This window comes from Trachemys scripta, chromosome 8, assembly GCF_013100865.1.
Source record: "Trachemys scripta elegans isolate TJP31775 chromosome 8, CAS_Tse_1.0, whole genome shotgun sequence".
NCBI lineage: Eukaryota > Metazoa > Chordata > Testudines > Emydidae > Trachemys > Trachemys scripta.
The window spans coordinates 57,526,563-57,541,951 of NC_048305.1; the positions used below are offsets into that span (position 1 = coordinate 57,526,563).

At 42.3% G+C, this 15,389-nt stretch overlaps 1 long non-coding RNA gene across 1 annotated transcript; it reads right to left on the reverse strand.

The window, feature by feature from the left end:
• Positions 1–6,948: 6,948 nt before the first annotated feature.
• On the reverse strand, positions 6,949–15,126 carry LOC117882260. The gene is made up of 3 exons (XR_004646964.1): positions 15,014–15,126; positions 10,407–13,986; positions 6,949–8,057 (listed from the first exon to the last, which is right to left on the reverse strand). It is a non-coding gene; the product is annotated as an uncharacterized LOC117882260 (long non-coding RNA).
• Positions 15,127–15,389: the final 263 nt, after the last annotated feature.

Below are 15,389 nucleotides of genomic sequence, written 5' to 3' on the forward strand. Positions count from 1 at the left end.
GTGGCACCTTAGAGACTAACAAATTTATTAGAGCATAAGCTTTCGTGGGCTACTGCCCACTTCTTCGCCCACGAAAGCTTATGCTCTAATAAATTTGTTAGTCTCTAAGGTGCCACAAGTACTCCTGTTCTTTTTGCGGATACAGACTAACACGGCTGCAACTCTGAAACCTAATACAGTAGGAAACTAAATGCAGGTAAATCTCACTCTCAGAGATGTTCCAATAAGCTTCTTTTATAGACTAGACTCCTTCCTACTCTGGGTCCAGCAATAACTCACCCCCACCCCCATACTTACTGTCCTTTGTTCCAGTTTCTTTCAGGCATCTCTTTGGTGGTGGAGAGGCTACTTTTGAGACAGCTGAAGACAAAATGTAGGGGTTTCAAGGGCCTTATATAGTCTTTCTCTTGTGAGTGAAAACCCCTTTGTTCTTCTGTGTAAAATCTCCTCAACAAGATGGAGTTTGCAGTCACCTGGGCAAGTCACATCTATGAATGATTCAGCTTTTTGCAGGCTGACGCCATTGTTTACATGTTAGTTTGAATGTTCCCAGGAAAGCTCAGATGTGGATTGGCATCTCCCAAAGTCCATTGTCAGTTAAGTGTTTCTTGATAGGACTATTTTCAGTAAGTGCCTATTCTCAAGAAGCTGACCAAATGCTTTCCTGAGGCTACTTGGAATCAAACAAGTACATAGCCAATATTCATAACTTCAAATACAAAAATTATACACACATATAGACAGCATAATCATAATCAGCGAACTACAACCTTCCTATAGACACCACACTTGGCCTCCTCTGTATAAGAACTGGTGCAACCATAGGACCCTGATTGCAACAATGATCTATATGTTCACAGTTCATGTCAATAACATCATATCCTCCTCCTGAACTTACTGCCACAGTCTTGGACACTGTCCATGGCGGAGGGAGTACATGTAAAATCCCCGTTTGTCTTCAGTCACACACCCTTCCAGTACCTTTAAACCCTATGATGTTATTCATAGGTGTCCTAGCAAAGTTATGTGTTCCTGGTCTCTGGGTGCCTGAAAACATGTTGGGGTGCAGTATTGCTAACAGTATGCAGATAGCAACATCGGTTAAAGTGTAGGAGCAGGGCCGCCCGGGGGGGGGGGCAAGTGGGGCAATTTGCCCCAGTCCCCCAGGAGAGTTTTTCGGGGCCCCTGGAGCGGGGTCCTTCACTTGCTCCGGAGCCCCCGGAAAACTCTCGTGGGGCCCGGGACCCCGGAGCTTCTTCCGCTCCGGGTCTTCGGCGGCAATTCGGCGGCAGGGGGTCCTTCCGCTCCCTAGGCCCCCTGAATCCTCTGGACGGCCCTGTGTAGAAGTCTTGGCATTTAGCCACCAATGCCATGAGGTGGTGTGCCTCAGTTTCCCCTGCCACATAGCAGCGTAGGCCTGTTATGCTTTTGCTGCTGTGCTAAGCTTCCAGCCTGTTTACGTATAAGCTGAAAAGCAACATGCTTGTGGGACTGTCTTGTCACCATCACTAGCATGTACAAAAGTTTTTTCCACAAATCAGGTATGTTCCACATCTTTAAAGGGTTTACCACTGGCAGGGCTGGCTCCAGGCACCAGCTAAAGAAGCAGATGCTTGGGGCGGCCAATACCAAGGGGCGACACATCTGGGTCTTTGGCGGAAATTTGGTGGCAAGTCCCTCAGTCCCTCTTTTCCTCTTTGAGCTGCCACTGAAGTGCCACTGAAGAGGAAGAGAGGGACTGAAGGACCCACCGCTGAACTGCCACCGAAGAGTGGAGCGGCGCGATTGTGCTGCCGTGGCTTTTTTTTTTTTTGGCCGCTTGAGGCGGTACAAAACCTGGAGCCGGCCCTGACCACTGATATTAACTTCCTTGTCTTGACCCATAGATGAAGTAGCAAAAGACCACAAGATTAACAGTAAATCTATGGTGGACAGGCTTCGTTTAGTGTCAAGTTGGCTTGTTTAGTGTCTATTGCATTTCCCAATTCCTTTGTGTACCATGGTAGGTGTTCTGATACAGATTCTTCTGCCTCTTTGTAGAAGGCTTTCAATTCAGGTATGTATTTGACGCTTTGGCAGGGAAAGGGTGCACTGCAACCATGCCTGCCCTCAGCCCCTCCTTCTGGAATTTCTTTGTGTTGGACCCCACCCCCTTGTGAAGCTTCCCAAATGCAAAGTTTTTCTCCCCCCAGCCTTGAAGAGACCGTGTTATCTTTAACAAGGGGAGCAGGAATAACATTTTTTGATGGAGTGCTTTGGATTGGTAAGAGTCTCTCGGTTACCCCCACTCTCTGCTCCCAACAGGCCAGATGGGTGGAGTCTCCCCTCCAGGAAATCTGACTCCCAGTTTTCCCTTAAAACCTGATCCACAGGAGAAGGGTCTGGCATTTTAGATGCAGATTTTTTACCCTTCTCCTGGGAAAAAGCCTCCCTACAAAAGGTGCGCAGACCTTCCAGTCCCCCCTCACCTTCCGTCTGGACTTCCCTCTCTGGAATCCCCTGTGGATCAGACACTCCTGTGTCCCTCAAAAAGGAAGGTGACCCTGGTCCAGCTGTGGGCTCACAGCTAGCAGCTATGACAGACCCTTCACTGGCCAGCAAAATTCCCCCCCCCCCCCCCCCCATTGGACTTGCTTCTAGCAAGAGTCCTTGGGGTCCGTTCCCACCACAGCAGTCATCAGGACCCCAACTTCCATCTTCCGGGCACATGTCTCTGTGCACCCCAAGGCAGGGCCCGTCCCCTGCTGACTTGCAACTTCCTGGCAGTCAGCATCTGGGATGGCCTCCCTGTTACAAGGTGGAACATTTCCCTCCCCCAGGGAGATAACAGGACAGGAGCTGGCTCTATCCAGCCCCTCATGCAGCGACTTGCCTTGAGCCTCAGGGCTACAGGAACTGGTTACAACCATTCCTGCCCCCAAAGCTGCATTCTTCACTGCTACAGATGAATTTAAGAGATACTCTCCTATTCCCCCAGCAGCCCATGTGACTCCACCCTCGCCTCCAGGGCTTTCAGCACAAGATTCCTTCTTGCTGCTAACCAACCCTGGGACAGATTCTGCCACATCAAATAAATCATTCCCCAGCAGAAACGGTGCAAAATTGTGTGCCACTGTTGCAACAGTCAGCTCAGCCTGCAAATCACCAGTTTCCATGTGCACCTTAGCTAAAGATGCAAGGACTTTGTAACCTCCCACCAGTTCTAATTCTGCCATTTTCCCTGGCAAGTTGCAACAAATCCTTCTTTATGGATCAGGTCCCTTCTGACCACAGAAATCTCTGCACCAGTGTCCCTCCATCCTTGGAGTACTTTCCCATTAAGTTTAACAGCATGCATATGCTCACTGCTTGGTTGTGTAAAAGCAACCTTTACAAATCTTGTGTGGAAAGAGGCTGCAGCCTGGGATACCCCTGTGCTCTGAGAAACAGCAGCTTTATGTGTTACCTGCTGCCTGTTTCCACTCAGACAAGGACATTTATTCCTCAGGTGCTCAGTGGACTTACAATTGTAGCACTTCTTGGGATTCTCTGCTTGTACAGGGGATTTGGGATCAGTAACAGGGGAATAGGAAAGTGAACGCCCAGCCTCCTTTTTCCCAGGGGTAAAATGGTGAGTCTGCTTTCCACCAACCATGTACCCCTCTGCCAGTGGTTTATGTTTAATTGCAGCTTGTGACTGCTCGAAAGCATCTGCAAACTCAGCCTATCCACCCACTGCATCCACCTTTTTGTCCCACAAATACTGTTTTACATCGTCACTGCACATATTCAGGAATTCTTCCCGAGTAACCAAATCACACATTCCTTCAAAGCTTGTAATGCCTTTTCCCCTCACCCACTTGACTAACAAATCTCTCATTTCATTTACATAAGCCACATTACTCAATCCAGATCCCCTCTTAAAACTCCTGAATTTAACTCTGTAAATTTCAGATGTAATCTGAAACTGTTTCAAAACCAGTTCCTTAAATTTACCATAGTTTGAAGCATCATCAATAGACATCTTGTTGAATATGTCTAGAGCTCTTCCAGTCAATTTTGCCATTAGCATAGTCATTTTTTGAGCATCAGAAATTGCATTGAGAGTGCACAGTCTCTCAATGGTGATGAAATATTCGGCAATATCACTGGATTCATCATACTGCGGACATAGTTACTCCTATTTGTGGATTTTTGGGGACGTGGAGCCAGATGCTGAAGGGTTCTGTCTCTTCCACTCCATAAGAGTCAATTCATGCTTCTGGGCCTGTATTTCTCTGTCTTTTAACTCCAAGGCTACCCGCCTCTCTCTTTCCTTCTCCTGCTGAACATCTTGCTGTGCTAGCCTCTGGGCTTCAATCTCTTTGTCTTTTAACTCCAGGGCTAACCTCTGGGTTTCCATGACTCTTTTGTGAACAGCTTCTTCCCTGGCTGCCTCTGCTTCCATAGCCCTTCTGTGTGCAATCTCCTGGGCAAGTCACATGTCTAGGAATGATTCAGCTTTTTGCAGGCCGACACCATTGTTTACATGTTAGTTTGAACGTCCCCATGAAAGCTCAGATGTGGATTGGAATCTCTCAAAATCCATTGTCAGTTAAATGTTTCTTGACTGGGCACTTACTGAGAATAGTCCTTTCTGAAGAAGCTGACCAAATGCTTCCCTGAAGCTACTTAGAATCAAACAAGTACTTAGCCAATATTCTTAACTTTGAGTACAAAAATGATACACACATGTAGACAGCATAATCATAACCAGCAAACTACAACCTTCCCATAGACACCCCACTTGGATTCCGCTGTATAAGAACTAGTGCAACCACAGGACCCTGGTTGCAACAATGATCTATACCAGGGCGGGCAAACTTTTTGGCCTGAGGGCCGCATCAGGTTTCAGAAATTGTATGGAGGGCCGATTGGGGGAGGGGGTCATGGGCCGGGTCCCACCCCCTATCTATGTGCCCCTCCCCCGCCCCATCCACCATCACCCCTCTCCCTGTCCCCTGACTGCCCCCGGAACCCCTGCCCCTGACTGCCCCCCGCTGCCCCATGCAACCCCTCCTCTCATTCCTGATGGCCCCCCTGGGACCCTTGCCCCATCCAACCACCCCTTCTCCCTGTCCCCTGACCGCCCCCGGAATCCCTACCCCTGACTGCCCCCCGCCACCCTGTCCAACTCCTCCTATCATTCCTGACTGCCCCGCCCTGGGACCCCTGCCCCATTCAATCCCCCTGTTCCCCACTCTCTGACCGTCCCGACCCCTATCCACACCCCTTCCCCCTGACCACCACCCTGAACTCCCCTGTCCTCTATCCACGACCCCCTGTTCCCTGCCCCCTTACCACACTGCCTGGAGCACCAGTGGCTGGCAGCGTTATAGCCGTGCCGCCCAGCTGCAGCCAGCCACACTGTTGCCATCGCGCAGCTCAGAGTTCCGGGTCAGGCCAGGCTCTGCAGCTGCGCTGCCCCAGAAGCTCACAGCCCTGCCGCCCAGAGCATTGCGCTGGCGGCAGAGTGAGCTGAGGCTGCAGGGGAGGGGAAACAGCAGGGGAGAGGCCAGGGATAGCCCCCTGGGCCAGGAGCTCAGGGGCCGGGCAGGAGGGTCCCGTGGGCAGGATGTGGCCTGCAGGCTGTAGTTTGCCCACCTCTGATCTATACGGTCACAGTTTATGGCAATAACATCACAATAGTATTTTTCAATTCACATCATACAAGTACTGTAGTGCAATCTCTTTACTGAAAGTATAACTTTCAAATGTAGATTTTTTTGTTACATAACTGCACTCAAAAACAAAACAATATAAAACTTTAACACCTACAAGTCTACTCAGTCCTACTTCTTGTTCAATCAATTGCTAAGACAAACAAGTTTGTTTACATTTACAGGAGATACTGCTGACTGCTTCTTATTTACAATGTCACCTGAAAGTGAGAATAGGCATTCACATGGCACTTTTGTAGCCGGCGTTGCAAGGTATTTACATGACAGATATGGTAAACATTCATATGTCCCTTCATGTTTCGGCCACCATTCCAGAGGACATGCTTCAATGCTGATGATGCTCGTTAAAAAAATAATTCTTTAATTAAATTTCTGACTGAACTCCTAGGGAGAAAATTGTATGTCTCCTGTTCTGTTTTACCCTCATTCTGCCATATATTTCATGTTATAGCAGTCTCGGACGATAACCCAGCACATGTTCATTTTAAGAACACTTTCACAACAGATTTGACAAAATGCAAAGAAGATACCAATGTGAGATTTCTAAGGCTAGATACTGCACTCGACCCAGGGTTTAAGAATCGGAAGTGCCTTCCAAAATCTGAAAGGGACGAGGTGTGAAGAATGCTTTCAGATGTCTTAAAAGAGCAACGCTCCAGTTCGGAAACTGCAGAACCCGAACCACCAAAAAAAGAAAATCAACCTTCTGCTGGTGGCATCTGACTCAGATGATGAGAATGAACATGCGTCAGTCCACTCTGCTTTGGATCGTTACTGAGCAGAATCCGTCATTATCATGGACGCATGTATTCTGGAATGGTGGTTGAAGGATGAAGGAACATAGGAATCTTTAGTGCATCTGGCACGTAAATATTTCCCGTAAATTGTAACCAAACTTGCTTATCTGAGTAATTGACTGAAGTAGGACTGAGTGGACTTGTAGTTTCTAAAATTTTACATTGTTTTATTTTTGAATGCAGTTATTTGTATACATAATTCTACATTTGTAAGTTCAACTTTCATATAAAGAGATTGCACTACAGTACTTGTATTAGGTGAATTGAAATATACTATTTCTTTTGTTTTTTATAGTACAAACATTTGTAATAAAAATAAATATAAAGTGAGCACTGTACACTGTATTCTGTGTTGTAATTGAAATCAATATATTTGAAAATGTAGACAAACATCCAAAAATATTTAAATAAATGGTATTCTATTATTGTTTAACAGTGCAATTAATCGTGATTATTTTTTAATTGCTTGACAGCCCTAGAAAATAGTGTATGACTATGAGTTAATATTAATAAATATTAGTTTGTATTTACAGCACCTCCAAAGAGCAAATTGACTCGTAGGCAATCTTGGGCCTGAACGCCTCAGAATAAAGTCAAAGGCAAAACTTTGAGGATTAGGATCAGGTTTCATAGCAGTGTGTCCTGACCTGTATTAGATTCAGTCTGTATCTCTCATAAACTTGCAGAAACTTTTGATTGCATTTTTTGTAGTTTCTTTTGTATGATATCCATTCATATGGTCTAATGAAAATGTGATTAATTAGAATCTTTGATATTACTACTATTAATCTAGCATTCCTGTACTACCTCAGATGGCCTTTATGTGCTGTTTATATGGTGCTTATATCATGCCACTGTTAATAAATGCCGCTTATCTATATTAATCATACAGGAATGATTAGCTGGAATTACAATAGGGTACAAAGCTTCCACATAAAAATCCACTAACAAAATATAAGTCTGTCTATAAAACTTGCAAGTGAAATGACCTCAGTGACTCCTACAATATATTAAAACCTGCCTGACAGTACTCAACAGTGAAAGGCAGGTGAAATCTTAAATCTTTCTGAATTAGGCCTACAAAGATTAGTCAACAGTGCAATCATGCATTTAGAAGTTAGGCATTTTTTTTTAAAGTCTTCTCTGTCTCCTGACATAATATGTAAATTGTGACAATTGTGCCTGGAATTTTAATGACTGAACTAATCCAGTAATTTTAGTCAGTTCATTAGATTTCTTTGACTTTGCCCTGGTTTTAATAATATTCAGTGAGTATTTATAAGATTGATTTATGCTGCTTTTAACTAAGTGAACATTTTCATATATATTCTCTTTTTTATCACTTTGCTTGCTTGTTTGCTTGTTTCATATTTCTAGGCAATAGAGCAAGATTTGCTTGCATATGAAGTGCTTTCCTTTTTAAACAGGAGAAAGGGATGTCTGCTTAACAGACTTGAACTTTTTCTTATTGCACTTATTCAGTTTCCTCTCTCTCTCTCTCTCTGAACCTTCAGATAATTGATTCTTAGGCCATGCTGTTGCTCCTCCAGGGAAGTTGCCTCTATTGAAAAACATAATAAGAAATCAACATTGGTAATCAAATTACATTATTTAGCAAACCTGATGATATTTGTTTCAGCTGGCAATTGCTCCTGAAAATGGACCCAATTCATTATACAGTGTGTGCACATGTAATTGAAGTCTCATACCTTTTCTGCATGAGAATGATCGCTAAATAATGTGTCCCGCTCTCCTTAATTATGGAAAAAAGCTTGACTCTCAACTCAGCTAATTACTGGAATTTCTATTAGACTGAAAATAGTCACATGAGAAGCAGATGTGGTCCAAGAGATGCACACTTGAAATAGGTGTATAAACTTTCACATTAGAATGATCGCTTCTATCTAGATGATATTTTTCATACTAATAGTAAACCAATCATAATTAAATAATAACTTTGATAGAATTGTTTAAATTAAATGGAGAACAAAGAAAGCGGATAAAAATCCAGCTATATTTCTGGTAACCCTGTACGTTACAAGATGCAGCATCTTGTTATCCCTTTTGACCTAAGAAGTAAACCTGCCAGACCCTGCACATTGGCTGTTTCCATTAGGAGGAGAGATGTTGCTGGAGGAGATGTTGATGGAGTCAGGCATTTCTTTGATACAATCCTGTTTATTTATACAGCATGTACCAAGTCCTGTTTCCCTGAGCATCTTAGGAATCAAACAGCAGGAGGCAGTTTCTTTGCTCATGGTTCCAAGCCTCTTTCCAGCCAGCACTCTACTCAAAAATCTCCCTCTCTTTGCTTTCTCTCAGGGCCACAGATCCAGTGCTTCTTTTGCTGTCTTCTTGCTAATTGTGTTCTCAGATTGGTATTCAGGATAATTTGTGGGTTTTTCGTGGTGATATGAAAGGCTAAATCTGCTATGAATTGGTTAACTTATTGTACAAATATTTATGATTTTAATTAATAATGCCTCTGTAGTTATGGTTCTTAAGACAGGAGAGAGAAATCTGCATTAGGCTTCCTGCAAAAGGCCTACTTCTGTTTGCATGGTAATGAAATAATACCAAATGTGTTAAAAGTGGGATGAATGGGCTAATGAGATTCTACGCAAACCATCTAAAGCAACATCCTGGTCTGACCCCTTAGATCAAAGGATGTGTTTAAAGTGAGGAAAGACTTATTTTTATTATTATTTAAGATGCACCCAGGTATCAATGTAAAATTAAAACATGAAAAGATTTGAGGACTTTTAGCTTAAGCCAATACAAGGAAAGAAATTAATTTGTCCATATAGAGCAGTAAATAATAACCTCAGAAAACTGGTTGTAGCAAGATGATGAGAAATGTATTATTGTGATACTGGGTCTCTCGTTTCTAATCTGTCTACCACTAGATAATCTTGATACTAATACACCTCTACCTCGATATAACGCTGTCCTTGGGAGCCAAAAAATCTTACTGCATTATAGGTGAAAACGCGTTATATCAAACTTGCTTTGAACCACCGGAGTGCGCAACCCTGCCCCCCCCGGAACACTGCTTTACCGCATTATATCCGAATTCGTGTTATATCGGGTCGCGTTATATCGGGGTAGAGGTGTATAGAGCCTCAAGAATGAAGTCATCCAGCAGTGGTATACTGAGCTGAATAAAACCCATCCTCTCCACACCTAAAGAGAAGACACTATCTCTATGGGTTCTCTAGTTGCACTTATATACCCTAGCTGGGGAAGAGATGTCATACAGAAAGAAGGCAACTTTGCCAGACTGAAGAGAATTGTAAAAGGTTCGGATTAAGGTAAACAATATGTTGTAATTATAGTGCCAGTCTAGAGTTGCTTTCTTCAGGTACATATAGGCAAGTTTGTCTTTATCAACAATGTCTAATTTTATGTCTTTTAAAAAAATATTCCTCTAAAATTTTCATTTAATGAGGTTTCTTTGATTTGGAGCCTTTTTCCAGCAATTGCTTTACTGCTCATGTGGAAATAATTAAATTCTATGGCCTCTGATGGGAGATAGAAAAAGTAGTAGGCACCCACTACAGACAGAAAGAAGGTCGTGGTCTTCCTTCCTAAACAGTGTCTCAGAAGCATTAGGAAGGGCCATTGCAGACATAGGGAAGCCAAATGACTGGTAAGGTTCTGTTTCAATGGAGTGTTCATCCAGCATCACTGGGCAAAAGTGATATAGTAACTTGGGTTTGGTATGGAGGAAAAGCATCTGTGGAGTTGGTGGTCAGGGGACACTATTATACCTTTCTCACTTGAGATGTTGCTTCTGTTAATGTGGACAAAACTCAACTGTTGCAGGCTAATAACCATTTCAGGGATATGACTTCACTGAGGGAAAGAACAGAAAATTGATAGAAAGTGCCGCTGACTAAATTGTGCTCACAGCATTTGATGTCATGAGGATCATTCCACGTGTCTCAGCAATATACATAAAATAAATCATGCTGGAATAACAGACATATAAGTGTCCTGGACAGATCCATGAAGTCAAGATCTGGAGCCTGAGGAGAAAAGAAATGCATTGAAGTTACTGCTGAAAGTTATTTTTTTTCTTTCCCATTTTGCCAGACATCTTGAGCATAAAAGAGAAACATTTTTACTCAGAAACCTTCCCTCCCACAGAAAATCTTTCTTACTACACTTGGAAAATAAAATACTTATCTATTTTCTCTCCAGTGCTCAAGTCATTCTGAATAGTTTTTCTTCAGCCAGTACCCTGAGTGTAATGGTGCCTGTCTTACACTCCGACAAACTCTCCTGGAATGTAACAATGAGATCACAGACCACATAGGAATTGCTAGTGAGGATGATGAAGGCTTTTTCTGAGGGGAACCTTCTTCCCTCACCTGCACATGTGGCTCCCACTTTTTTGGTCGTATGGGTTGGAAAAGTCTCACAGTTGACTTTGGGTCAACTGGAATCTATCTGCATGCTTTTCAAAGGGTGTATGCTTATGCATGTAGAAATAATAAAATGTAAATAAAAATAAATATTAATCTATCTACTCTCTATCTGCAGGAATGCTAACTAATATGTGATCACATAAGAGGAATAATAAAGTTTATAATTCTTACCTTAGTTTATGTATGGAGAGTTAATGAAGGACAAAATAAAATTTAATCAGCATAAAAACAAGTTTGAACAATGTTGGGGGTAGAAAATACTCTTAGAACCTGCATAACTCCTCAAGTTGCTGGCCATGTACCAGTTGGCTGAATCTCCAATCAGTCAACAAAGCCAGGTACAAAAGGAGATATTTTACTTTGTTATGCTGATGAGATGTGCTGTTATAAAACTCTGAACAGGTATAGATCCTTCTGAACCCCAAAGTGCTCTTTATATTTATATGGACAGGTTCTCCCATGGAATTCAGATATTTGCAAAACACTGGATAGTTTTTATGAAGAAATCTCAGGCTCTACTGATTGCACATAATTTATTGAAAGAGACAAGTGGTAATACTACTTGCAAAGATCTGCCCCCATAGAAAAGGACAGAGAGTTGAGGTGGAGGTGAGTTACACTTAAGTTCTAATTCCTGCTCTGCCACTGACTTGGTACATGGTGTTAGGAAAATCGATCTAACTCTGTGCCTAAGTTTTCCATCAATATGTAGGGTTAATACTCACTTACCTCACCCAGGAATTGTGAGCTGCCTTATGTTAAAGTCTGAAAGCACTGAGACTTTCATATGGAAATGTCATAGAAGGAAGGAACAATGAGGAATAATTATTTAATGCATAACACTTTGATTATCTAAAACACTGCATAAGTGGTATTAACTGTCAGAGTAACTAATGGTGTGTGGTTCAAGAAGCATTACTATAGATTTAACCCAGTGGGCTAGTAATTGAGGACAAATATGTATAACATCACACCACTGCAAATTCAACACCCCCAGAAAAAAGAAATTTTGATTCCTTGATTCTCTTTTGATTCTTATATTTTACCAATCCTGGTGGTATCAGACCTCCTTCCAGAGCTTAAAACCAGACTTAGATTATCAAAGTTAACGATGGGAGTAAGTTACATCATTGGCTATTCAGTTTTTGTATTGTACTTGTAAATATATAAGTTATTTTATGGAAAGCACAACTAAAGCAGTGTTTTGCATTTGGATCTGAAAGTGTGGTAAGATTTGTGAGCTTTCTTCATTCTGCCAGGAATGAATTCCATGGCTGAGGGCCAGCTGTGATGGACAGCATAGCGGGCTGAACAAGATGACCTCTTGATGTCCCTTCCAGCCCTACATTTCCATGAGTCTATGAAAATAACACTTTGCTGCATGGGCTTGAGCTCTCTGTAACACTCTCACAGCAAGCTGTTTCCTCTTTGAATTTGCTGATGATACTTAGAGTGTATTTGATTAGATGATATCCTGTTCTGTAAGTGAAACAATAGCTCTTTGCACTGAGTGGTGCTGTATTATTTTACAGACTGCAGGCTGGATTGAAGAGGTGGTTAAGCAACTATAATAGCTCTTTGCAAAGAATTTTTGCCACGGAGGAGAAGAAAAATGTTCTCTTAGCCTGAAACATAGCCTCAGCATAGACTTGTCATAATTCTTGGCATTTAAATCTGTCTCAGCCCAAGGTTTCTGTCATTGACTCTACATTTACCACCCTCTTCTCTTCATCTGCCTCAAGTCATCCAAGAGCCGTCCAGATGTGTGTGTGATATGTAGAGAAAAGGGCCAATCCATAACCATTGTGTTGAGGTGATGGCAAGTGTGTGGTCATAGCGACTCACCGGCTCTGCAGCATCTTGTTTTGTTGGTAATCTGTCATCATTATGGAGTACACTTTGGAATTTGGTGGGATCCATGAGCTTTCAGGACTTGACATGATAGAATGACTTTGCTGTTGCCTAGAGACATAGAGAGAATTCTGGCCGCTGCTTTTCTCAGGTGGTGTTCTGCACAAGTTAGGGGCAGGCTAGTGTTGTTCACTACATCCATATGTAATCCAAAGATCCACTCCAAAGTGGATACATGTGGATCTTAGTGTGGACCAAATTCTGTTGGTGAAAGAGACAAGCTTTTGAGCTTACACAGACCTCTTCTTCCGGTCTGGGAAAGGTAGTAACTTTGGTCAAATGAAAGATATTACCTCACCTACCTTGTCTCATTAGTTAGATAAGGCTTTCTTCTTATTTTCAACAGCTCTACCCAAGAGTTTACAGTGTGTTCTACCACCATTTATGAGTCAATTTGTCTCTTTGATATACATCTTTTTTTAATCCTCTCACAAGGTCCTTTTGTTTCTTCTTTCCCAAGGGAACTATAATATTAAAAACGTGAAACTGCGATCAGAATGAATTAAAGTTTTACTGTTTCCCATATGAAGAATTAATTTCTTACATTTCTTGTTCTTGTTACAACCTTTGTCATGAGCATGAATTAACACAAAGTTTCATTGCTTAATAGTATATCCAAATTATGGCAGAAGAATGAAAGTTTGAGCTTTGTGGTATATTGTCTTCTGATTGGATTGCCCCCACTCTTATTTTCATAAAATTATAACCAAAAAGAAAACTGTAAGAAGGTGGTTTAACAGCAGAGCTGTGTAAATGTCAGGGGCTTGTGTTCTCAAGGTTTTATGAGGCCCACATTTTGAGGGAGGGAGATTTGGTTCACATTGGATTTTCACCTCCAGTGTCTTAATTGATATTCTGTTTTGGGTTATGTGGGTGGGTTTTTTTGCTTTCCTCTGAAGCATCAAAGATTGACCACACCTGGAGATGGGACACTGGACCAATGCTGTGAGGTGGTACACAGAATATCTTGCTTAGATACCTGGTTGTCCCAGGTCAGATTGGCAGGAACCTTGGAGGGGTTTCACCTTGTTCCGCAGCATGGGGTGTGGATTGCCTTCTGGGATCATTTGGACATATCTCACCTAATCCTTTCCCTACCATTGCAGGAACATTGGAACTGGTGGCACCTTGGTCTCTCCTGTTCTCTGCCTGTGGAACATAGCAGTTTAGTTAGACCAAAACATTTCAGTCCTCAGAATAGTAAAGTCATTGAGCTCAATATAAGGGTATCTGAGTGAAATTTATTGGCCCATGATATATAGGAGGTCTGACTAATGATCTAATGGTCCTTTCTGGGCTTAAACTCTATGAAATCTATGAAATTATTGGCATCTGAGCTTGACAAATCAAATTGGAACTGAACTGAAATCATTGTGTTCATCATGGATTTAGGTAAAGATTGTAAATCACTTCTTGGCAACCTCAAGCAGAAGGCTAACACAAAGCTCAGTCCAGCTTTACCCAAATGAATTATCATTTGCAAATCTGAGATGAGTTTGGGGTTGAAAATTAAATCCAAACTATGAAAATCCAGAAAAACACCTGATTTCTAATTCCAACCTTTCATACATTTTTCACATCAGATAGTTTTTTTCAGTGAGGAACATTTGAGACTGATTCACTCTGGACATAATTCACTTCACAGCAGAGCGCTTATACAATGGCATCCATTCTACTTGGACTCCCTCGTGGAGGATTTATGCCCCAATCTTGCGAACACTTATGCACATGAGTAATGCCATTGACGTCAATAGAACTACTCACCTGAGTACAGTTAAGCATGTGCCTAAGTGTCTGCAGGATTGGAGCTCAAATCAGTCGAGTTATACCAACATAATTCTGGAGAAATGCAGTGCAGAATCACTCCATTAATATTAACAGCAGCAAAAATGAATCCAAAGAGATGGAAATCAACCCTGGTGTGGAAGACTTGCTACCCAGGGTTTTCAGAACCCAAAGCAGTGGTAACTTAACTGTTTCTCTCCAGGCAGTGTCAGGAATAAATCAATGGGGACACAGCTCAATCTGTCTGATACAAACCAAGAATGCTTTCATCTAAAGCTACTTTTTTATTAGATCTCAAGTGAGCAAGTGTGCTCGCATGCACACACACACACACATACACAGTCATGTTGCTGCAGTAGGGTTTAGAGCATTTCAAAACAAGTATATTTACCCAGAGTTAAGAAATAGTTCCGAGGGATCAGTGGTCAGCCTTCCATGGGGCCCTGCATTCTGGCTAGCTGCTGGGGAATTTAGCTGTCAGATCCTTGCCCACAGAAAGCTTCCTTGGACTGCTCCAGAGCATATTCCTTCACCTAATCTTTTATAGCTAACTTCAAACAAAGCACTTAACCTATAGTGACTTCTAGTGGGTCACCAGTTCTCCTAATTTCAGCAAAACTACTCATCTCTTATCATCAAAACATTTCTAGTCATAACAAGAATGTGTCCGGGCACTTAAAACCCAGGTTGCTTTACTCTCTTCCATACTTGTTAACTTTCTATCTCATCCTCCCATTCTGATTAACAAACTGCAAGCATGCAGCTGT